Below are 26,728 nucleotides of genomic sequence, written 5' to 3'. Positions count from 1 at the left end.
TCTGGATTGGATCACGTAGTAATGTGGTACCACACTGAAACAGTCAAGTAAACCTGGGTTCGATCAATATTTTACTGGATAACGCAAGTTAGGTCTCGGATAGGTGTGGGATTTGCCCTCATCAGGCTCATACTTTCTCGTTTTTCACATTCTTGTTGAACAGATCCTGGGTTTTTTCTGTTTTGGATCACGTAGTAATGTGGTACCACACTGAAACAGTCGATTAAACCTGGTTTCGATCAATATTTTAGAGGATAACGCAAGTTAGGTCCGGGATAGGTCTGGGATTTGCCCTCATCAGACTCATACTTTCGCACACTTCACATACTCGTTGAACAGATCCTGGGTTATTTTCTGGTTTGGATCACATAGTAATGTGGTACCACACTGAAACAGTCGATTAAACCAGGTCTTGATAAATATTTTAGAGGATAACGTATGTTAGGTCTGGGTTTGGCCGGGGATTTTCACTCATCAGACTCATACTTTCGCGTTTTTCCATACTTGTTGAACAGATCCTGGGTTTTTTCCGGTTTGGGTCACGTAGTAGTGTGGTACCACACTGAAACAGTCGATTAAACCTGGTTTCGATCAATATTTTTGAGGATAACGCATGTTAGGTCTAGGTTAGGCCGGGGATTTTCATTCATCAGACTCATACTTTCGCATTCTTCACATACTTGTTGAACGGATCCTGGGTTTTTTCTGGTTTGTTTCACGTAGTAATGTGGTACCACACTGAAACATTAAATTAAACCTGGGCTTGATAAATATTTTTGAGGATAACGAATGTTTGGTCTGGGTTAGGTCTAGGATTTGCCCTCATCAGGCTCATACTTTCGCATATTTCTCATACTTCATGGATAGATCCTGGGCTATTCCTGGAATGGATCACGTAGTAATGTGGTACCACACTGAAACAGTCAATTCAACCTGGTTTCGATCAATATTTTAGAGGATAACGCAAGTTAGGTCTGGGATAGGTGTGGGATTTGCCCTCATCAGGCTCATACTTTCGCGTTTTTCACATACTTGTTGAACAGATCGTTGGTTTTTTCTGGATTGGATCACGTAGTAGTGTGGTATCACACTGAAACAGTCTATTAAACCTGGTTTCGACCACTATTTTAGAGGATAACGCATGTTAGGTCTGGGTTAGGCCTGGGATTTTCCCTCATCAGACTCATACTTTCACATACTTCACATACTTGTTGAACAGATCCTGGGCTTTTTCTGGATTGCATCACGTAGTAATGAAGTACAACACTGAAACAGTCAATTAAACCTGGTTTCGATCAATATTTTAGATGATAACGCAAGGTACGTCTGGGATAGGTGTGGGATTTACCCTCATCAGGCTCATACTTTCGCGTTTTTCACATACTTGTTGAACAGATCCTGGGTTTTTTCTGGTTTGGATCACGTAGTAATGTGGTACCACACTGAAACAGTCAATTAAACCTGGTTTCCATCAATATTTTAGAGGATTAACGGAAGTTAGGTCTGGGATAGGTCTGGGATTCGCCCTCATCAGGCTCATACTTTCGCGTTTTTCACATACTTGTTGAACTGATCCTGTGTTATTTTCTGGTTTGGATCACATAGTAATGTGGTACCACACTGGAACAGTCGATTAAACCAGGTTTCGATCAATATTTTTGAGGATAACGCATGTTAGGTCTAGGTTAGGCCTGGGATTTTCATTCATCAGACTCATACTTTCGCATTCTTCACATACTTGTTGAACGGATCCTGGGTTTTTTCTGGTTTGGATCACGTAGTAATGTGGGACCACACTGAAAAAATCAATTAAACCTGGTCTTGATAAATATTTTAGAGGATAACGCATGTTAGGTCTGGTTTAGGTCTAGGATTTGCCCTCATCAGGCTCATACTTTCGCATATTTCTCACACTTCATGGCTAGATCCTGAACTATTACTGGATTGGATCACGTAGTAATGTGGTACCATACTGAAACAGTCAATTAAACCTGGTTTCGATCAATATTTTACTGGATAACGCAAGTTAGGTCTCGGATAGTTCTGGGATTTGCCCTCATCAGGCTCATACTTTCGCATTCTTCACATACTTGTTGAACGGATCCTGGGTTTTTTCTGGTTTGGTTCACGTAGTAATGTTGGACCACACTGAAAAAATCAATTGAACCTGGTCTTGATAAATATTTTAGAGGATAACGCATGTTAGGTCTGGGTTAGTTCTAGGATTTGCCCTCATCAGGCTCATACTTTCGCATATTTCTCATACTTCATGGCTAGATCCTGAGCTATTACTGGATTGGATCTCGTAGTAATGTGGTACCACACTGAAACAGTCAATTAAACCTGGTTTCGATCAATACTTTACTGGATAACGCAAGTTACGTCTCGGATAGTTCTGGCATTTGCCCTCATCAGGCTCATACTTTCGCGTTTTTCACATACTTGTTGAACAGATCCTGGGTTTTTTCTGGTTTGGATCACGTAGTAGTGCGGTACCCCACTGAAACAGTCCATTCAACCTGGTTTCGATCAATATTTCAGAGGATAACGCATGTTAGGTCTAGGTTAGGCCTGGGATTTTCACTCACCACACTCATACTTTCGCAGTTTTAACTTACATGTTGGCCTGATCGAGGGTTTCTTCTGCTTTTGATCACATAGTGAAGTGGTACCACATTGTAGCAGTCCATTAAACCTGGTTTGGATCAATATTTTATAGGATAACGAATGTTAGGTTTGCGTTAGGTCTAGGATTTGCCCTCATCAGGCTCATACTTTCGCATACTTCTCATACTTCATGGCTAGATCCTGGGCTGTTTCTGGATTGTATCACGTAGTAATGTGGTACCACGCTGAAACAGTCAATTAATCCTGGTTACGATCAATATTTTAGAGGATAACGAACTTTAGGACTAGGTTAGGCCAGGAATTTTCATTCATCAGACTGGTACTTTCGCATTCTTCACATACTTGTTGAACAGATCCTGGGTTTTTTCTGGTTTGGATCACGTAGTAATGTGGCACCACACTGAAACATTAAATTAAACCTGGGCTTGATAAATATTTTTGAGGATAAAGCATCTTAGGTCTGGGTTAGGTCTAGGATTTGCCCTCATCAGGCTCATACTTTCATATATTTCTCATACTTCATGGATAGATCCTGGGCTATTTCTCGATTGGATCACGTAGTAATGTGGTACCACACTGAAACAGTCAATTAAACCTGGTTTCGATCAATATTTTAGAGGATAACGCAAGTTATGTCTGGTATAGGTCTGGGATTTGCCCTCTTCAGGCTCATACTTTCGCGTTTTTCACATACTTGTTGAACAGATCCTGGGTTTTTTCTGGTTTGGATCACGTAGTAATGTGGTACCGCACTGAAGCAGTCCATTAACCCTGGTTTCGATCAATATTTTAGAGGATAATGCATGTTAGGTCTAGGTTAGGCCGGGGATTTTCACTCATCAGACTCATACTTTCGCATTCTTCACATACTTGTTGAACAGATCCTGGGTTTTTTCTGGTTTGGATCACAGAGTAATGTGGGACCACACTGAAACAATCAATTAAACCTGGTTTCGATCAATATTTTTGAGGATAATGCTTGTTAGGTCTAGGTTAGGCCTGGGATTTTCACTCACCAGACCCATACTTTCGCATTCTTCACATACATGTTGACCTGATCGAGGGTTTTTTCTGGTTTGGATCACGTAGTAAAGTGGTACCACACTGAAACAGTCCATTAAACCTGGTTTCGATCAATATTTTAGAGGATAACGCAACTTAGGTCTGGGATAGGTCTGGGGTTCGCCCTCACCAGGCTCATACTTTCGCGTTTTTCACATACTTGTTGAACTGATCCTGGTTTTTTTCTGGTTTGGATCACGTAGTAATGTGGTACCACACTGAAACAGTCGATTAAACCTGGTTTCCATCAATATTTTTGAGGATAACGCATGTTAGGTATAGGTTAGGTCGAGGATTTTCACACATCAGACTCATACTTTCGCATTCTTCACATACTTGTTGAACGGATCCTGGGTTTTTACTGGATTGGATCACGTAGTAATGTGGCACCACACTGAAACAGTCAATTAAACCTGGTTTCGATCAATATTTGAGAGGATAACGCAAGTTAGGTCTAGGTTAGGTCTGGGATTTTCACTCATCAGACTCATACTTTCGCATTCTTCACATACTTGTTCAACGGATCCTGTGTTTTTTCTGGTTTGGATCACGTAGTAATGTGGTACCACACTGAAACAGTCGATTAAACCTGGTTTCGATCAATATTTTTGAGGATAACGCATGTTGGGTTTGGGTTAGGTCTAGGATTTGCCCTCATCAGGCTCATACTTTCGCATATTTCTCATACTTCATGGCTAGATCCTGGGCTGTTTCTGGATTGTATCACGTAGTAATGTGGTACCACGCTGAAACAGTCAATTAAACCTGGTTTCGATCAATATTTTAGAGGATAACGCAAGTTAGGTCTGGGATAGGTCTGGGATTTGCCCTCATCAGGGTCATACTTTCGCATTTTTCACATACTTGTTGAACAGATCCTGGGTTTTTTCTTGTTTGGATCACGTAGTAGTGTGGTACCACACTGAACCAATCAATTAAACCTGGTTTGGATCAATATTTTTGAGGATAACGCATGTTAGGTCTAGGTTAGGCCTGGGATTTTCACTCATCAGACTCATACTTTCGCATTCTTCACATACTTGCTGATCGGATCCTGGGTTTTTTCTGGTTTGCATCACGTAGTAATGTGGGACCACGCTGAACCAATCAATTAAACCGGGTTTCGATCAATATTTTAGAGAATAATTCATGTTAGGCCTAGGTTAGGTTTAGGATTTGCCCTCATCAGGCTCATACTTTCGCATATTTCTCATACTTCATGGCTAGATCCTGGGCTGTTTCTGGATTGTATCACGTAGTAATGTGGTACCACGCTGAAACAGTCAATTAAACCTGGTTTCGATCAATATTTTAGAGGATAACGCAAGTTAGGTCTGGGATAGGTCTGGGGTTCGCCCTCACCAGGCTCATACTTTCGCGTTTTTCACATACTTGTTGAACAGATCCTGGGTTTTTTCTGGTTTGGGTCACGTAGTAGTGTGGTACCACACTGAAACAGTCGATTAAACCAGGTTTCGATCAATATTTTTGAGGATAATGCATGTTAGGTCTAGGTTAGGCCGGGGATTTTCACTCATCAGACTCATACTTTCGCATTCTTCACATACTTGTTGAACAGATCCTGGGTTTTTTCTGGTTTGGATCACAGAGTAATGTGGGACCACACTGAAACAATCAATTAAACCTGGTTTCGATCAATATTTTTGAGGATAATGCATGTTAGGTCTAGGTTAGGCCTGGGATTTTCACTCACCAGACTCATACTTTCGCATTCTTCACATACATGTTGACCTGATCGAGGGTTTTTTCTGGTTTGGATCACGTAGTAAAGTGGTACCACACTGAAACAGTCCATTAAACCTGGTTTCGATCAATATTTTAGAGGATAACGCAACTTAGGTCTGGGATAGGTCTGGGGTTCGCCCTCACCAGGCTCATACTTTCGCGTTTTTCACATACTTGTTGAACTGATCCTGGTTTTTTTCTGGTTTGGATCACGTAGTAATGTGGTGCCACACTGAAACAGTCGATTAAACCTGGTTTCCATCAATATTTTTGAGGATAACGCATGTTAGGTATAGGTTAGGTCGAGGATTTTCACACATCAGACTCATACTTTCGCATTCTTCACATACTTGTTGAACGGATCCTGGGTTTTTTCTGGTTTGGATCACGTAGTAATGTGGGACCACACTGAAACAATCAATTAAACCTGGTCATGATAAATATTTTAGAGGATAACGCATGTTAGGTCTGGGTCAGTTCTAGGATTTGCCCTCGTCAGGCTCATACTTTCGCATATTTCTCATACTTCATGGCTAGATCCTGGGCTATTTCTGGTTTGGATCTCGTAGTAATGTGGTACCACACTGAAACTGTCAATTAAACCTGGTTTGGATCAATATTTTTGAGGATAACGAATGTTGGGTTTGGGTTAGGTCTAGGATTTGCCCTCATCAGGCTCATACTTTCGCATATTTCTCATACTTCATGGCTAGATCCTGGGCTGTTTCTGGATTGTATCACGTAGTAATGTGGTACCACGCCGAAACAGTCAATTAATCCTGGTTTCGATCAATATTTTAGAGGATAACGCAAGTAAGGTCTGGGATAGGTCTGGGATTCGCCCTCATCAGGCTCGTACTTTCACGTTTTTCACATACTTGTTGAACTGATCCTGGGTTTTTTCTGGTTTGGATCACGTAGCAATGTGGTACCACACTGAAACAGTCCATTGAACCTGGTTTCGATCAATATTTTAGAGAATAATTCATGTTAGGTCTAGGTTAGGTCTGGGATTTGCTCTCATCAGGCTCATTCTTTCGCATAGTTCTCATACTTGATGGCTAGATCCAGGCCTTTTTCTGGATTGCATCACGTAGTAATGAAGTACAACACTGAAACAGTCAATTAAACCTGGTTTCCATCAATATTTTAGAGGACAACGCAAGTTAGGTCTGGGATAGGTCTAGGATTCGCCCTCATCAGGCTCATACTTTCGCGTTTTTCACATATTTGTTGAACTGATCCTTGGTTTTTTCTGGATTGGATGACGTAGTAGTTTGGTACCACACTGAAACAGTCCATTAAACCTGGTTTCGATCACTATTTTAGAGGATAACGCATGTTAGGTCTGAGTTAGGTCTAGGATTTGCCCTCATCAGGCTCATACTTTCGCGTTTTTCACATCCTTGTTGAAGAGATCCTGGGTTTTTTCTGGTTTGGATCACGTAGCAATGTGGTACCACACTGAAGCGGTCCATTAAACCTGGTTTCGATCATTATTTTAGAGAATAATCCATGTTAGTTCTAGGTTAGGTCTGGGATTTGCTTTCATCAGGCTCATTCATTCGTGTATTTCTCATACTTGATGGCTAGATCTTGGGCTTTTTCTGGATTGCATCACGTAGTAATGTAGTACCACACTGAAACAGTCAATCGAATCTGGTTTCCATCAATATTTTAGCGGACAACGCAAGTTATGTCTGGGATAGGTCTGGGATTTGCCCTCATCAGGGTCATACTTTCGCATTTTTCACATACTTGTTGAACAGATCCTGGGTTTTTTCTTGTTTGGATCACGTAGTAGTGTGGTACCACACTGAACCAATCAATTAAACCTGGTTTGGATCAATATTTTTAAGGATAACGCATGTTAGGTCTAGGTTAGGCCTGGGATTTTCACTCATCAGACTCATACTTTCGCATTCTTCACATACTTGCTGATCGGATCCTGGGTTTTTTCTGGTTTGCATCACGTAGTAATGTGGGACCACGCTGAACCAATCAATTAAACCGGGTTTCGATCAATATTTTAGAGAATAATTCATGTTAGGCCTAGGTTAGGTTTAGGATTTGCCCTCATCAGGCTCATACTTTCGCATATTTCTCATACTTCATGGCTAGATCCTGGGCTGTTTCTGGATTGTATCACGTAGTAATGTGGTACCACGCTGAAACAGTCAATTAAACCTGGTTTTGATCAATATTTTAGAGGATAACGCAAGTTAGGTCTGGGATAGGTCTGGGATTCGCCCTCATCAGGCTCATACTTTCGCGTTTTTACATACTTGTTGAACTGATACTGGGTTTTTTCTGGTTTGGATCACGTAGCAATGTGGTACCACACTGAAACATTCGATTAAACCTGGTTTCGATCAATATTTTAGAGGATAACGCAAGTTAGGTCTGGGATAGGTCTGGGATTCGCCCTCATCAGGCTCATACTTTCGCGTCTTTCACATACTTGTTGAACAGATCCTGAGTTTTTTCTGGTTTGGGTCACGTAGTAATGTGGTCCCACACTGAAACAGTCGATTAAACCAGGTTTCGATCAATATTTTTGAGGATAACGCATGTTAGGTCTAGGTTAGGCCTGGGATTTTCACTCATCAGACTCATACTTTCGCATTCTTCACATACTTGTTGAACGGATCCTGGGTTTTTTCTGGTTTGGATCACGTAGTAATGTGGGACCACACTGAAACAATCAATTAAACCTGGTCATGATAAATATTTTAGAGGATAACGCATGTTAGGTCTGGGTCAGTTCTAGGATTTGCCCTCGTCAGGCTCATACTTTCGCATATTTCTCATACTTCATGGCTAGATCCTGGGCTATTTCTGGTTTGGATCTCGTAGTAATGTGGTACCACACTGAAACTGTCAATTAAACCTGGTTTGGATCAATATTTTAGAGGATAACGTAAGTTAGGTCTGGGATAGGTCTGGGATTTGCCCTCATCAGGCTCATACTTTCGCGTTTTTCACATACTGGTTGAACAGATCCTGGGTTTTTTCTGGTTTGGGTCACGTAGTAATGTGGTACCACACTGAAACAGTCGATTAAACCAGGTTTCGATCAATATTTTTGAGGATAATGCATGTTAGGTCTAGGTTAGGCCTGGAGATTTTCACTCATCAGACTCATACTTTCGCATTCTTCACATACTTGTTGAACGGATCCTGGGTTTTTTCAGGTTTGGATCACGTAGTAATGTGGTACCACACTGAAACAGTCGATTAAACCAGGTTTCGATCAATATTTTAGAGGACAACGCATGTTAGGTCTAGGTTAGGCCTGGGATTTGCCTTCATCAGGGTCATTCTTTCGCATATTTCTCATACTTCATGGCTAGATCCTGGGCTGTTTCTGGATTGGATCACGTAGTAATGTGGTACCACACTGAAACAGTCAATTAAACCTGGTTTTGATCAGTATTTTAGAGAATAATTCATGTTAGGTCTAGGTTAGGTCTGGGATTTGCTCTCATCAGGTTCATACTTTCGCATATTTCTCATACTTTATGGCTAGATCCTGGGCTGTTTCTGGATTGTATCACGTAGTAATGTGGTACCACGCTGAAACAGTCAATTGAACCTGGTTTCGTTCAATATTTTAGAGGATAACGCAAGTTAGGTCTGGGATAGGTCTGGGATTTGCCCTCAGCAGGCTCATACTTTCGCGTTTTTGACATACTTGTTGAACAGATCCTGGGTTTTTTCTGGTTTGGGTCACGTAGTAATGTGGTACCACGCTGAAACATTCAATGAAACCTGGTCTGGATAAATATTTTAGAGGATAACGCATGTTAGGTTTGGGTTAGGTCTAGGATTTGCCCTCATCAGGCTCATACATTCGCATACTTCTCATACTTCATGGCTAGATCCTGGGCTGTTTCTGGATTGTATCGCGTAGTAATGTGGTACCACGCTGAAACAGTCAATTGAACCTGGTTTCGTTCGATATTTTAGAGGATAACGCAAGTTAGGTCTGGGATAGGTCTGGGATTTGCCCTCAGAAGGCTCATACTTTCGCGTTTTTCACATACTTGTTGAACAGATCCTGGGTTTCTTCTGGTTTGGATCACGTAGTAATGTGGTACAACACTGAAACAGTCAATTAAACCTGGTTTCCATCAATATTTTAGAGGACAACGCATGTTAAGTCTAGGTTAGGCCTGGGATTTGCCTTCATCAGGGTCATACTTTCGCATATTTCTCATTCTTCATGGCTAGATCCTGGGCAGTTTCTGGATTGGATCACGTAGTAATGTGGTACCACACTGAAACAGTCAATTAAACCTGGTTTTGATCAATATTTTAGAGAATAATTCATGTTAAGTCTAGGTTAGGTCTGGGATTTGCTCTCATCAGGCTCATACTTTCGCATATTTCTCATACTTCATGGCTAGATCCTCGGCTATTTCTTGTTTGGATCACGTAGTAATGTGGTACCACACTGAAACAGTCAATTAAACCTGGTTTCGATCAATATTTTAGAGAATAATTCATGTTAGGTCTAGGTTAGGTCTGGGATTTGCTCTCATCAGGCTCATACTTTCGCATATTTCTCATACTTCATGGCTAGATCCTGGGCTATTTCTGGTTTGGATCACGTAGTAATGTGGTACCACACAGAAACAGTCAATTAAACCTGGTTTGGATCAATATTTTAGAGGATAACGCAAGTTAGGTCTGGGATAGGTCTGGGATTTGCCCTCATCAGGCTCATACTTTCGCGTTTTTCACATACTTGTTGAACAGATCCTGGGTTTTTTCTGCTTTGGGTCACGTAGTAATATGGTACCACACTGAAACAGTCGATTAAACCAGGTTTCGATCAATATTTTTGAGGATAATGCATGTTAGGTCTAGGTTAGGCGTGGGATTTTCACTCATCAGACTCATACTTTCGCATTCTTCACATACTTGTTGAACGGATCCTGGGTTTTTTCTGGTTTGGATCACGTAGTAATGTGGGACCACACTGAAACAATCAATTAAACCTGGTCATGATAAATATTTTAGAGGATAACGCATGGTAGGTCTGGGTTAGGTCTAGGATTTGCCCTCGTCAGGCTCATACTTTCGCATATTTCTCATACTTCATGCCTAGATCCTGGGCTATTTCTGGTTTGGATCACGTAGTAATGTGGTACCACACAGAAACAGTCAATTAAACCTGGTTTGGATCAATATTTTAGAGGATAACGCAAGTTAGGTCTGGGATAGGTCTGGGATTTGCCCTCATCAGGCTCATACTTTCGCGTTTACCACATACTTGTTGAACTGATCCTGGGTTTTTTCTGGTTTGGATCACGTAGTAATGTGGTACCACACTGAAACAGTCGATTAAACCTGGTTTCGATCAATATTTTAGAAGATAACGCTTGTTAGGTCCGGGATAGGTCTGGGATTCGCCCTCATCAGGCTCATACTTTCGCGTTTTTCACATACTTGTTGAACAGATCCTGAGTTTTTTCTGGTTTGGGTCACGTAGTAATGTGGTACCACACTGAAACGGTCGATTAAACCAGGTTTCGATCAATATTTTTGAGGATAACGCATGTTAGGTCTAGGTTAGGCCTGGGATTTTCACTCATCAGACTCATACTTTCGCATTCTTCACATACTTGTTGAACGGATCCTGGGTTTTTTCTGGTTTGGATCACGTAGTAATGTGGGACCACACTGAAACAGTCGACTAAACCTGGTTTCGATTAATATTTTTGAGGATAACGCATGTTAGGGCTAGGTTAGGCCTGGGATTTTCACTCATCAGACTCATACTTTCGCATTCTTCACATACTTGTTGAACGGATCCTGGGTTTTTTCTGGTTTGGATCACGTAGTAATGTGGGACCACGCTGAACCAATCAATTAAACCTGGTTTCGATCAATATTTTAGAGAATAATTCATGTTAGGCCAAGGTTAGGTCTAGGATTTGCCCTCATCAGGCTCATGCTTTCGCATACTTCTCATACTTCATGGCTAGACCCTGGGCTATTTCTGGTTTGGATCTCGTAGTAACGTGGCACCACACTGAAACTGTCAATTAAACCTGGTTTGGATCAATATTTTAGAGGATAACGCAAGTTAGGTCTGGGATAGGTCTGGGATTCGCCCTCATCAGGCTCATACTTTCGCGTTTTTCACATACTTGTTGAACAGATCCTGAGTTTTTTCTGGTTTGGGTCACGTAGTAATGTGGTACCACACTGAAACAGTCGATTAAACCAGGTTTCGATCAATATTTTTGAGGATAACGCATGTTAGGTCTAGGTTAGGCCTGGGATTTTCACTCATCAGACTCATACTTTCGCATTCTTCACATACTTGTTGAACGGATCCTGGGTTTTTTCTGGTTTGGATCACGTAGTAATGTGGGACCACACTGAAACAGTCGACTAAACCTGGTTTCGATTAATATTTTTGGGGATAACGCATGTTATGTCTGGGATGGGTCTGGGATTTGCCCTCATCAGGCTCATACTTTCGCATATATCTCATACTTCACGGCTAGATCCTGGGCTATTTCTGGATTGGATCACATAGTAATGTGGTACCACGCTGAAACATTCAATGAAACCTGGTCTGGATAAATATTTTAGAGGATAACGCAAGTTAGGTCTGAGATAGGTCTGGGATTCGCCCTCATCAGGCTCATACTAACGCGTTTTCCACATACTCGTTGAACAGATCCTGGGTTATTTTCTGGTTTGGATCACATAGTAATGAGGTACCACACTGAAACAGTCGATTAAACCAGGTTTCGATCAATATTTTTGAGGATAACGCATGTTAGGGCTAGGTTAGGCCTGGGATTTTCACTCATCAGACTCATACTTTCGCATTCTTCACATACTTGTTGAACGGATCCTGGGTTTTTTCTGGTTTGGATCACGTAGTAATGTGGGACCACGCTGAACCAATCAATTAAACCTGGTTTCGATCAATATTTTAGAGAATAATTCATGTTAGGCCTAGGTTAGGTCTAGGATTTGCCCTCATCAGGCTCATGCTTTCGCATATTTCTCATACTTCATGGCTAGACCCTGGGCTATTTCTGGTTTGGATCTCGTAGTAACGTGGCACCACACTGAAACTGTCAATTAAACCTGGTTTGGATCAATATTTTAGAGGATAACGCAAGTTAGGTCTGGGATAGGTCTGGGATTCGCTCTCATCAGGCTCATACTTTCGCGTTTTTCACATACTTGTTGAACTGATACTGGGTTTTTTCTGGTTTGGATCACGTAGCAATGTAGTACCACACTGAAACAGTCGATTAAACCTGGTTTCGATCAATATTTTAGAGGATAACGCAAGTTAGGTCTGGGATAGGTCTGGGATTCGCCCTCATCAGGCTCATACTTTCGCGTTTTTCACATACTTGTTGAACAGATCCTGAGTTTTTTCTGGTTTGGGTCACGTAGTAATGTGGTACCACACTGAAACAGTCGATTAAACCAGGTTTCGATCAATATTTTTGAGGATAACGCATGTTAGGTCTAGGTTAGGCCTGGGATTTTCACTCATCAGACTCATACTTTCGCATTCTTCACATACTTGTTGAACAAATCCTGGGTTTTTCTGGTTTGGATCACGTAGTAATGTGGGACCACACTGAAACAATCAATTAAACCTGGTCATGATAAATATATTAGAGGATAACGCATGTTAGGTCTGGGTCAGTTCTAGGATTTGCCCTCGTCAGGCTCATGCTTTCGCATATTTCTCATACTTCATGGCTAGATCCTGGGCTATTTCTGGATTGGATATCGTAGTAATGTGGTACCACACTGAAACTGTCAATTAAACCTGGTTTGGATCAATATTTTAGAGGATAACGCAAGTTAGGTCTGAGATAGGTCTGGGATTCGCCCTCATCAGGCTCATACGAACGCGTTTTCCATATAATTGTTGAACTGATCCTGGGTTTTTTCTGGTTTGGATCACGTAGTAATGTGGTACCACACTGAAACAGTCGATTAAACCTGGTTTCGATCAATATTTTAGAAGATAACGCATGTTAGGTCTGGGACAGGTCTGGGATTTGCTCTCATCAGGCTCATTCTTTCGCATATATCTCATACTTCATGGCTAGATCCTGGGCTATTTCTGGATTGGATCACGTAGTAATGTGGTACCACGCTGAAACATTCAATGAAACCTGGTCTGGATAAATATTTTAGAGGATAACGCATGTTAGGTCTAGGTTAGCCCTGGGATTTTCACTCATCAGACTCATACTTTCGCATTCTTCACAAACTTGTGGAACGGATCCTGGGTTTTTACTGGATTGGATCACGCAGTAATGTGGTACCACACTGAAACAGTCAATTAAATCTGGTTTCGATCAATATCTTAGAGGATAACGCAAGTTAGGTCTGGGATAGGTCTGGGATTTGCCCTCATCAGGCTCATACTTTCGCGTTTTTCACATACTTGTTGAACAGATCCTGGGCCTTTTCTGGATTGCAGCACGTAGTAATGAAGTACAACACTGAGACAGTCAATTAAACCTGGTTTCGCTCAATATTTTAGAGGATAACGCAAGTTAGGTCTGGGATAGGTCTGGGATTTGCCCTCATCAGGCTCATACTTTCGCGTTTTTCACATACTTGTTGAACAAATCCTGGTTTGTTTCTGGTTTGGATCACGTAGTAGTGTGGTACCACACTGAAACAGTCCATTAAACCTGGTTTGGATCAATATTTTAGAGGATAACGCATGTTAGGTCTAGGTTAGGTCTGGGATTTGCCCCCATCAGGCTCACACTTTCGCATATTTCTCATACTTCATGGCTAGATCATGGGCTGTTTCTGGATTGTATCACGTAGTAATGTGGTACCACACTGAAACAGTCGACTAAACCTGGTTTCGATTAATATTTTTGAGGATAACGCATGTTAGGTCTGGGATAGGTCTGGGATTTGCCCTCATCAGGCTCATACTTTCGCAGTTTTAACATGCGTGTTGACCTGATCGAGGGTTTTCTGCTTTGGATCACGTAGAAAAGTGGTACCTCACTGAAGCAGTCAATTAAACCTGGATACGACCAATATTTTAGAGGTTACACCATGTTAGGTCTAGGTTAGGCCTGGGATTTTCACACATCAGACTCACACTTTCGCATTCTTCACATACTTGTTGAACGGATACTGAGTTTTTTCTGGTTTGGATCACGTAGTAATGTGGGACCACACTGAAACAATCAATTAAACCAGGTTTCGATCAATATCTTAGAGGATAATGCAAGTTAGGTTTGGGTTAGGTCTAGGATTTGCCCTCATCAGGCTCATACTTTCGCATATTTCTCATACTTCATGGCTAGATCCTGGGCTTTTCCTGGATTGCATCCAGTAGTAATGAAGTACAACACTGAAACAGTCAAATAAACCTGGTTTCCATCAATATTTTAGAGGATAACGCATGTTAGGTCTAGGTTAGGTCTGGGATTTTCACTCATCAGACTCATACTTTCGCACACTTCACATACTCGTTGAACAGATCCTGGGTTATTTTCTGGTTTGGATCACATAGTAATGTGGTGCCACACTGAAACAGTCGATTAAACCAGGTTTCGATCAATATTTTTGAGGATAACGCATGTTAGGTCTAGGTTAGGCCTGGGATTTTCACTCATCAGACTCATACTTTCGCATTCTTCACAAACTTGTTGAACGGATCCTGGGTTTTTACTGGATTGGATCACGCAGTAATGTGGTACCACACTGAAACAGTCAATTAAATCTGGATTCGATCAATATTTTAGAGGATAACGCAAGTTAGGTCTGGGATAGGTCTGGGATTTGCTCTCATCAGGCTCATACTTTCGCGTTTTTCACATACTTGTTGAACAGATCCTGGGCCTTTTCTGGATTGCATCACGTAGTAAAGTGGTACCACACTGAAACAGTCGATTAAACCAGGTTTCGATCAATATGTTTGAGCATAACCCATGTTAGGTCTAGGTTAGGCCTGGGATTTTCACTCATCAGACTCATACTTTCGCATTCTTCACATACTTGTTGAACGGATCCTGGGTTTTTTCTGGTTTCGTTCACGTAGTAATGTGTTACCACACTGAAACATTCAATTAAACCTGGTCTTGATAAATATTTTAGAGGATAACGCATGTTAGGTCTGGGTAACGTCTAGGATTTGCCCTCATCAGGCTCATACTTTCGCATATTTCTAATACTTCATGGCTAGATCCTGAGCTATTTCTGGATTGCATCACGTAGTAATGTGGTACCACGCTGAAACTGTCAATTAAACCTGGTTTCGATCAATATTTTAGAGGATAACGCAAGTTAGGTCTAGGATTGGTCTGGGATTCGCCCTCATCAGGCTCATACTTTCGCTTTTTTCACATACTTGTTGAACTGATCCTGGGTTTTTTCTGGTTTGGATCACGTAGTAGTGTGGTACCACACTGAAACAGTCGATTAAACCTGGTTTCGATCAATATTTTAAAGGATAACGAAAGTTAGGTCTGGGATAGGTCTGGGATCTGCCCTCATCAGGCCCATACTTTCGCGTTTTTCACATACTTGTTGAACGGATCCTGGGTTTTTACTGGTTTGGATCACGTAGTAATGTGGTACCACACTGAAACAGTCAATTAAACCTGGTTTCGATCAATATTTTAGAGGACAACGCAAGTTATGTCTGGGATAGGTCTGGGATTTGCCCTCATCAGGGTCATACTTTCGCATTTTTCACATACTTGTTGAACAGATCCTGGGTTTTTTCTTGTTTGGATCACGTAGTAATGTGGTACCACACTGAAACAGTCCATAAAACCTGGTTTCGAACAATATTTTAGAGAATAATTCATGTTAGGTCTAGGTTAGGTCTGGGTTTTGCTCTCATCAGGCTCATTCTTTCGCGTATTTCTCATACTTGATGGCTAGATCCTGGGCTTTTTCTGGATTGCATCACGTAGTAATGAAGTACAACACTGAAACAGACAATTAAACCTGTTTTCCATCAATATTTTAGAGGACAACGCAAGTTAGGTCTGGGATAGGTCTGGGATTCGCCCTCATCAGGCCCATACTTTCGCGTTTTTCACATACTTGTTGAACGGATCCTGGGTTTTTACTGGTTTGGATCACGTAGTAATGTGGTACCACACCGAAACAGTCAATTAAACCTGGTTTCGATCAATATTTTAGAGGATACCGCAAGTTAGGTCTGGGATAGGTCTGGGATTCGCCCTTATGAGGCTCATACTTTCGCGGTTTTCACATACATGTTGAACAGATCCGGGGTTTTTTCTGGTTTGGATCACGTAGTAATGTGTTACCACACTGAAACAGACCACTAAACCTGGTTTCGATCAATATTTTAGAGGATAACGCATGTTAGGTCTAGGTTAGGCCTGGGATTTGGCCTCATCAGGGTCAAACTTTCGCAGTTTTAACATACATGTTGACCTAATCCAGGGTTTTTTCTGCTTTGGATCACGTAGTAATGTGGTACCACACTAAAACAGTCAATTCAACCTGGTTTCGATCAATATTTTAGAGGATAACGCAAGTTCTGTCTGGGATAGGTCTGGGATTTGCCCTCATCAGGCTCATACTTTCGCGTTTTTCACATACTTGTTGAGCGTGTCTTGAGTTTTTTCTGGTGTGGATCACGTAGTAATGTGGTACCACACTGAAACAATCAATTAAACCTGGTCTTGATAAATATTTTAGAGGATAACGCATGTTAGGTCTGGGTTAGGTCTAGGATTTGCCCTCATCAGGCTCATACTTTCGCATATTTCTCATACTTCATGGCTGGATCCTGGGCTATTTCAGGATTGGATCACGTAGTAATGTGGTACCACACTGAAACAGTCAATTTAACCTGGTTTCGATCAATATTTTAGAGAATAATTTATGTTCGGTCTGGGTTAGGTCTGGGATTTGCTCTCATCTGGCTCATTCTTTCGCATATTTCTCATACTTCATGGCTAGATCCTGGGCTTTTTCTGGATTGCATAACGTAGTAATGAAGTACATCACTGAAACAGTCAATTAAACATGGTTTCCATCAATATTTTAGAGGACACGTTAGGTCTAGGTTAGGCCTGGGATTTGCCCTCATCAGGCCCATACTTTCGCGTTTTTCACATACTTGTTGAACTGATCCTGGGTTTTTTCTGGTTTGGATCACGTAGTAATGTGGTACCACACTGAAACGGTCAATTAAACCTGGTTTCGATCAATATTTTTGAGGATAACGCATTTTAGGTCTAGGTTAGGCCGGGGATTTTCACTCATCAGACTCATACTTTCGCAGTTTTAACATACATGTTGGCCTGATCGAGGGTTTTTTCTGCTTTGGATCACGTAGTGAAGTGGTACCACACTGAAGCAGTCCGTTAAACCTGGTTTCGATCAATATTTTAGAGGATAACGCATGTTAGGTTTGGGTCAGGTCTAGGATTTGCCCTCATCAGGCTCATACTTTCGCATATTTCTCATACTTCATGGCTAGATCCAGGGCTGTTTCTGGATTGTATCACGTAGTAGTGTGGTACCACGCTGAAACAGTCAATTAATCCTGGTTTCGATCAATATTTTAGAGGATAACGCAAGTTAGGTCTAGGTTAGGTCTGGGATTTGCCCTCATCAGGCTCATACTTTCGCGTTTTTCACATACTTGTTGAAGAGATGCTGGGTTTTTTCTGGTTTGGATCACGTAGTAATGTGGTACCACACTGAAGCAGTCCATTAAACCTGGTTTCGATCAATATTTTAGAGAATAATCCATGTTAGTTCTAGGTTAGGTCTGGGATTTGCTCTCATCAGGCTCATTCTTTCGCATATTTCTCATACTTGATGGCTAGATCTTGGGCTTTTTCTGGATTGCATCACGTAGTAATGTAGTACCACACTGAAACAGTCAATGGAATCTGGTTTCCATCAATATTTTAGAGGACAACGCAAGTTATGTCTGGGATAGGTCTGGGATTTGCCCTCATCAGGGTCATACTTTCGCATTTTTCACATACTTGTTGAACTGATACTGGGTTTTTTCTGGTTTGGATCACGTAGCAATGTGGTACCACACTGAAACATTCGATTAAACCTGGTTTCGATCAATATTTTAGAGGATAACGCAAGTTAGGTCTGGGATAGGTCTGGGATTTGCCCTCATCAGACTCATACTTTCGCACACTTCACATACTCGTTGAACAGATCCTGGGTTATTTTCTGGTTTGGAACACATAGTAATGTGGTACCACACTGAAACAGTCGATTAAACCAGGTCTTGATAAATATTTTAGAAGATAACGTATGTTAGGTCTGGGTTAGGTCCAGGATTTGACCTCGTCAGGCTCATACTTTCGCATATTTCTCATACTTCATGGCTAGATCCTGGGCTATTTCTGGATTGGATCACGTAGTAATGTGGTACCACACTGAAACGGTCAATTAAACCTGGTTTCGATCAATATTTTTGAGGATAACGCATGTTAGGTCTAGGTTTGGCCGGGGATTTTCACTCATCAGACTCATACTTTCGCAGTTTTAACATACATGTTGGCCTGATCGAGGGTTCTTTCTGCTTTGGATCACGTAGTGAAGTGGTACCACACTGAAGCAGTCCATTAAACCTGGTTTCGATCAATATTTTAGAGGATAACGCATGTTAGGTTTGGGTTAGGTCTAGGATTTGCCCTCATCAGGCTCATACTTTCGCATATTTCTCATACTTCATGGCTAGATCCTGGGCTGTTTCTGGATTGTATCACGTAGTAATGTGGTACCACGCTGAAACAGTCAATTAATCCTGGTTTCGATCAATATTTTAGAGGATAACGCATGTTTGGTCTGGGATAGGTCTGGGATTCGCCCTCATCAGGCTCATACTTTCGCGTTTTTCACATACTTGTTGAGCTGATCCTGGGTTTTTTCTGGTTTGGATCACGTAGCAATGTGGTACCACACTGAAGAAGTCGATTAAACCTGGTTTCGATCAATATTTTAGAGGATAACGCAAGTTTGGTCTGGGATAGGTCTGGGATTTGCCCTCATCAGGCTCATACTTTCGCGTTTTTCACATACTTGTTGAACAGATCCTGGGTTTTTTCTGGTTTGGGTCACGTAGTAATGTAGTACCACTCTGAAACAGTCGATTAAACCAGGTTACGATCAATATTTTTGAGGATAACGCAAGTTTGGTCCAGGTTAGGTCTGGGATTTTCACTCATCAGACTCATACTTTCGCATTCTTCACATACTTGTTGAACGGATCCTGGGTTTTTTCTGGTTTGGATCACGCAGTAATGTGGGACCACACTGAAACAATCAATTGAACCTGGTCTTGATAAATATTTTAGAGGATAACGCAAGTTTGGTCTGGGATAGTTCTGGAATTTTCCCTCATCAGGCTCATACTTTCGCGTTTTTCACATACTTCATGGCTAGATCCTGGGCTGTTTCTGGATTGTATCACGTAGTAATGTGGTACCACGCTGAAACAGTCAATTAAACCTGGTTTCGATCAATATTTTAGAGGATAACGCAAGTTTGGTCTGGGATAGGTCTGGGATTCGCCCTCATCAAGCTCATACTTTCGCATTTTTCACATACTTGTTGAACTGATCCTGGGTTTTTTCTGGTTTGGTTCACGTAGTAATGTGGTACCACACTGAAGCAGTCCATTAAACCTGGTTTCGATCAATATTTTAGAGAATAATCCATGTTAGTTCTAGGTTAGGTCTGGGATTTGCTCTCATCAGGCTGATACTTTCGCATATTTCTCATACTTCACGGCTAGATCCAGGGCTGTTTCTGGATTGTATCACGTAGTAATGTGGTACCACGCTGAAACAGTCAATTAAACCTGGTTTCGTTCAATCATTTTAGAGGATAACGCTAGTTAGGTCTGGGATAGGTCTGGGATTTGCCCTCAGCAGGCTCATACTTTCGCGTTTTTCACATACTTGTTGAACAGATCCTGGGTTTTTTCTGGTTTGGGTCACGTAGTAGTGTGGTACCACACTGAAACAGTCGATTAAACCAGGTTTCGATCAATATTTTTGAGGATAATGCATGTTAGGTCTAGGTTAGGCCGGGGATTTTCACTCATCAGACTCATACTTTCGCATTCTTCACATACTTGTTGAACAGATCCTGGGTTTTTTCTGGTTTGGATCACAGAGTAATGTGGGACCACACTGAAACAATCAATTAAACCTGGTTTCGATCAATATTTTTGAGGATAATGCATGTTAGGTCTAGGTTAGGCCTGGGATTTTCACTCACCAGACTCATACTTTCGCATTCTTCACATACTTGTTGAACGGATCTTGGGTTTTTTCTGGTTTGTATCACGTAGTAATGTGGGACCACACTGAAACAATCAATTAAACCTGGTCATGATAAATATTTTAGAGGATAACGCATGTTAGGTCTGGGTTAGGTCTAGGATTTGCCCTCGTCAGGCTCATACTTTCGCATATTTCTCATACTTCATGCCTAGATCCTGGGCTATTTCTGGATTGGATCACGTAGTAATGTGGTACCACACTGAAACAGTCAATTAAACCTGGTTTTGATCAATATTTTAGAGAATAATTCATGTTATGTCTAGGTTAGTTCTGGGATTTGCTCTCATCAGGCTCATTCTTTCGCATATTTCTCATACTTGATGGCTAGATCCTGGGCTTTCTCTGGATTGCATCACGTAGTAATGTAGTACAACACTGAAACAGTCAATTAAACCTGGTTTCCAGCAATATTTTAGAGGACAACGCATGTTAGGTCTAGGTAAGCCCTGGGATTTGCCCTCATCAGGGTCATACTTTCGCAGTTTTAACATACATGTTAACCTGATCGAGGGTTTTTTCTGGTTTGGATCACGTAGTAAAGTGGTACCACACTGAAACAGTCCATTAAACCTGGTTTCGATCAATATTTTTGAGGATAACGCATATTAGGTCTAGGTTAGCCCTGGGATTTTCACTCATCAGACCCATACTTTCGCATTCTTCACATACTTGTTGAACAGATCCTGGGTATTTTCTGGTTTGGTTCACGTAGTAATGTGGTACCACACTGAAACATTCAATTAAACCTGGTCTTGATAAATATTTTACAGGATAACGCATGTTAGGTCTAGGTTAGGCCGGGGATTTTCACTCATCAGACTCATACTTCCGCAGTTTTAACATACATGTTGGCCTGGTCGAGGGTTTTTTCAGCTTTGGATCACGTAGTGAAGTGGTACCACACTGAAGCAGTCCATTAAACCTGGTTTCGATCAATATTTTAGAGGATAACGCATGTTAGTTCTAGGTTAGGTCTGGGATTTTCTCTCATCAGGCTCATTCTTTCGAATATTTCTCATACTTGATGGCTAGATCTTGGGCTTTCTCTGGTTTGGATCACGTAGTAATGTGGTACCACACTGAAACAGTCGATTAAACCTGGTTTCGATCAATATTTTAGAGGATAAGGCAAGTTAAGTCTGGGATAGGTCTGGGATTTGACCTCATCAGACTCATACTTCCGCACACTTCACATACTCGTTGAACAGATCCTGGGTTATTTTCTGGTTTGGATCACATAGTAATGTGGTACCACACTGAAACAATCGATTAAACCAGGTTTCGATCAATATTTTTGAGGATAAAGCATGTTATGTCTAGGTTAGGCCTGGGATTTTCACTCATCAGACTCATACTTTCGCATTCTTCACATACTTGTTGAACGGATCCTGGGTTTTTTCTGGTTTGGATCACGTAGTAATGTAGGACCACACTGAAACAGTCAATTAAACCTGGTTTCGATCAATATTTTAGAGAATAATTCATGTTAGGTCTAGGTTAGGTCTGGGATTTGCTCTCATCAGGCTCATTCTTTCGCATATTTCTCATACTTGATGGCTAGATCCTGGGCTTTTTCTGGATTGCATCCAGTAGTAATGCAGTACAACACTGAAACAGTCAAATAAACCTGGTTTCCATCAATGTTTTAGAGGATAACGCATGTTAGGACTAGGTTAGGTCTGGGATTTTCACTTATCAGACTCATACTTTCGCATTCTTCACATACTTGTTCAACGGATCCTGTGTTTTTTCTGGTTTGGATCACGTAGTAATGTGGTAGCACACTGAAACAGTCGATTAAACCTGGTTTCGATCAATATTTTTGAGGATAACGCATGTTAGGTTTGGGTTAGGTCTAGGATTTGCCCTCATCAGGCTCATACATTCGCATATTTCTCATACTTCATGGCTAGATCCTGGGCTGTTTCTGGATTGTATCACGTAGTAATGTGGTACCACGCTGAAACAGTCAATTAATCCTGGTTTCGATCAATATTTTAGAGGATAACGCAAGTAAGGTCTGGGATAGGTCTGGGATTCGCCCTCATCAGGCTCATACTTTCGCGTTTTTCACATACTTGTTGAACTGATCCTGGGCTTTTTCTGGTTTGGATCACGTAGCAATGTGGTACCACACTGAAACAGTCCATTAAACCTGGTTTCGATCAATAGTTTAGAGAATAATTCATGTTAGGTCTAGGTTAGGTCTGGGATTTGCTCTCATCAGGCTCATTCTTTCGCGTATTTCTCATACTTGATGGCTAGATCTTGGGCTTTTTCTGGATTGCATCACGTAGTAATGTAGTACCACACTGAAACAGTCAATGGAATCTGGTTTCCATCAATATTTTAGAGGACAACGCAAGTTATGTCTGGGATAGGTCTGGGATTTGCCCTCATCAGGGTCATACTTTCGCATTTTTCACATACTTGTTGAACAGATCCTGGGTTTTTTCTTGTTTGGATCACGTAGTAATGTGGTAGCACACTGAAACAGTCGATTAAACCTGGTTTCGATCAATATTTTTGAGGATAACGCATGTTAGGTTTGGGTTAGGTCTAGGATTTGCCCTCATCAGGCTCATACATTCGCATATTTCTCATACTTCATGGCTAGATCCTGGGCTTTTTCTGGATTGCATCCAGTAGTAATGCAGTACAACACTGAAACAGTCAAATAAACCTGGTTTCCATCAATGTTTTAGAGGATAACGCATGTTAGGACTAGGTTAGGTCTGGGATTTTCACTTATCAGACTCATACTTTCGCGTTTTTCACATACTTGTTGAACTGATCCTGGGCTTTTTCTGGTTTGGATCACGTAGCAATGTGGTACCACACTGAAACAGTCCATTAAACCTGGTTTCGATCAATAGTTTAGAGAATAAGTCATGTTAGGTCTAGGTTAGGTCTGGGATTTGCTCTCATCAGGCTCATTCTTTCGCGTATTTCTCATACTTGATGGCTAGATCTTGGGCTTTTTCTGGATTGCATCACGTAGTAATGTAGTACCACACTGAAACAGTCAATTAAACCTGTTTTCCATCAATATTTTAGAGGACAACGCAAGTTCGGTCTGGGATAGGTCTGGGATTCGCCGTCATCAGGCTCATACTTTCGCGTTTTTCACATACTTGTTGAACTGATCCTGGGGTTTTTCTGGTTTGGATCACGTAGTGAAGTGGTACCACACTGAAGCGGTCCATTAAACCTGGTTTCGATCAATATTTTAGAGGATAACGCATGTTAGGTTTGGGTTAGGTCTAGGATTTGCCCTCATCAGGCTCATACTTTCGCATATTTCTCATACATCATGGCTAGATCCTGGGCTGTTTCTGGATTGTATCACGTACTAATGTGGTACCACGCTGAAACAGTCAATTAATCCTGGTTTCGATCAATATTTTAGAGGATAACGCAAGTTTGGTCTGGGATAGGTCTGGGATTTGCCCTCATCAGGCTCATACTTTCGCGTTTTGCACATACTTGTTGAACAGGTCCTGGGTTTTTTCTGGTTTGGGTCACGTAGTAATGTAGTACCACTCTGAAACAGTCGATTAATCCAGGTTTCGATCAATATTTTTGAGGATAACGCATGTTAGGTCCAGGTTAGGTCTGGGATTTTCACTCATCAGACTCATACTTTCGCATTCTTCACATACTTGTTGAACGGATCCAAGGTTTCTTCTGGTTTGGATCACGCAGTAATGTGGGACCACACTGAAACAATCAATTGAACCTGGTCTTGATAAATATTTTAGAGGATAACGCAAGTTTGGTCTGGGATAGGTCTGGGATTTGCCCTCATCAGGCTCATACTTTCGCGTATTTCACATACTTCATGGCTAGATCCTGGGCTGTTTCTGGATTGTATCACGTAGTAATGTGGTACCACGCTGAAACAGTCAATTAAACCTGGTTTCGATCAATATTTTCGAGGATAACGCAAGTTTGGTCTGGGATAGGTCTGGGATTCGCCCTCATCAGGCTCATACTTTCGCGTTTTTCACATACTTGTTGAACTGATCCTGGGGTTTTTCTGGTTTGGATCACGTAGTGAAGTGGTACCACACTGAAGCAGTCCATTAAACCTGGTTTCGATCAATATTTTAGAGGATAACGCATGTTAGGTTTGGGTTAGGTCTAGGATTTGCCCTCATCAGGCTCATACTTTCGCATATTTCTCATACTTCATGGCTAGATCCTGGGCTGTTTCTGGATTGTATCACGTACTAATGTGGTACCACGCTGAAACAGTCAATTAATCCTGGTTTCGATCAATATTTTAGAGGATAACGCAAGTTAGGTCTGGGATAGGTCTGGGATTCGCCCTCATCAGGCTCATACTTTCGCGTTTTTCACATACTTGTTGAACAGGTCCTGGGTTTTTTCTGGTTTGGATCACGTAGTAATGTGGGACCACGCTGAACCAATCAATTAAACCTGGTTTCGATCAATATTTTAGAGAATAATTCATGTTAGGCCTAGGTTAGGTCTAGGATTTGCCCTCATCAGGCTCATACTTTCGCATATTTCTCATACTTCATGGCTAGATCCTGGGCTGTTTCTGGATTGTATCACGTAGTAATGAGGTACCACGCTGAAACAGTCAATTAATCCTGGTTTCGATCAATATTTTAGAGGATAACGCAAGTAAGGTCTGGGATAGGTCTGGGATTTGCTCTCATCAGGCTCATTCTTTCGCATATTTCTCATACTTGATGGCTAGATCCTGGGCTTTTTCTGGATTGCATCCAGTAGTAATGCAGTACAACACTGAAATAGTCAAATAAACCTGGTTTCCATCAATATTTTAGAGGATAACGCATGTTAGGACTAGGTTAGGTCTGGGATTTTCACTCATCAGACTCATACTTTCGCATTCTTCACATACATGTTCAACGGATCCTGTGTTTTTTCTGGTTTGGATCACGTAGTAATGTGGTACCACACTGAAACAGTCAATGGAATCTGGTTTCCATCAATATTTTAGAGGACAACGCAAGTTATGTCTGGGATAGGTCTGGGATTTGCCCTCATCAGGGTCATACTTTCGCATTTTTCACATACTTGTTGAACAGATCCTGGGTTTTTTCTTGTTTGGAACACGTAGTAATGTGGTACCACACTGAAACAGTCCATAAAACCTGGTTTCGAACAATATTCTAGAGAATAATTCATGTTAGGTCTAGGTTAGGTCTGGGATTTGCTCTCATCAGGCTCATTCTTTCGCATATTTCTCATACTTGATGGCTAGATCCTGGGCTTTTTCTGGATTGCATCACGTAGTAATGAAGTACAACACTGAAACAGTCAATTAATCCTGGTTTCGATCAATATTTTAGAGGATAACGCAAGTAAGGTCTGGGATAGGTCTGGGATTCGCCCTCATCAGGCTCATACTTTCGCGTTTTTCACATACTTGTTGAACTGATCCTGGGCTTTTTCTGGTTTGGATCACGTAGCAATGTGGTACCACACTGAAACAGTCCATTAAACCTGGTTTCGATCAATAGTTTAGAGAATAATTCATGTTAGGTCTAGGTTAGGTCTGGGATTTGCTCTCATCAGGCTCATTCTTTCGCGTATTTCTCATACTTGATGGCTAGATCTTGGGCTTTTTCTGGATTGCATCACGTAGTAATGTAGTACCACACTGAAACAGTCAATGGAATCTGGTTTCCATCAATATTTTAGAGGACAACGCAAGTTATGTCTGGGATAGGTCTGGGATTTGCCCTCATCAGGGTCATACTTTCGCATTTTTCACATACTTGTTGAACAGATCCTGGGTTTTTTCTTGTTTGGATCACGTAGTAATGTGGTAGCACACTGAAACAGGCGATTAAACCTGGTTTCGATCAATATTTTTGAGGATAACGCATGTTAGGTTTGGGTTAGGTCTAGGATTTGCCCTCATCAGGCTCATACATTCGCATATTTCTCATACT

The sequence above is a fragment of the Colletes latitarsis genome, unplaced genomic scaffold, assembly GCF_051014445.1.
Source record: "Colletes latitarsis isolate SP2378_abdomen unplaced genomic scaffold, iyColLati1 scaffold0006, whole genome shotgun sequence".
Lineage (NCBI taxonomy): Eukaryota > Metazoa > Arthropoda > Insecta > Hymenoptera > Colletidae > Colletes > Colletes latitarsis.
This window is presented reverse-complemented; position numbering follows the sequence as displayed.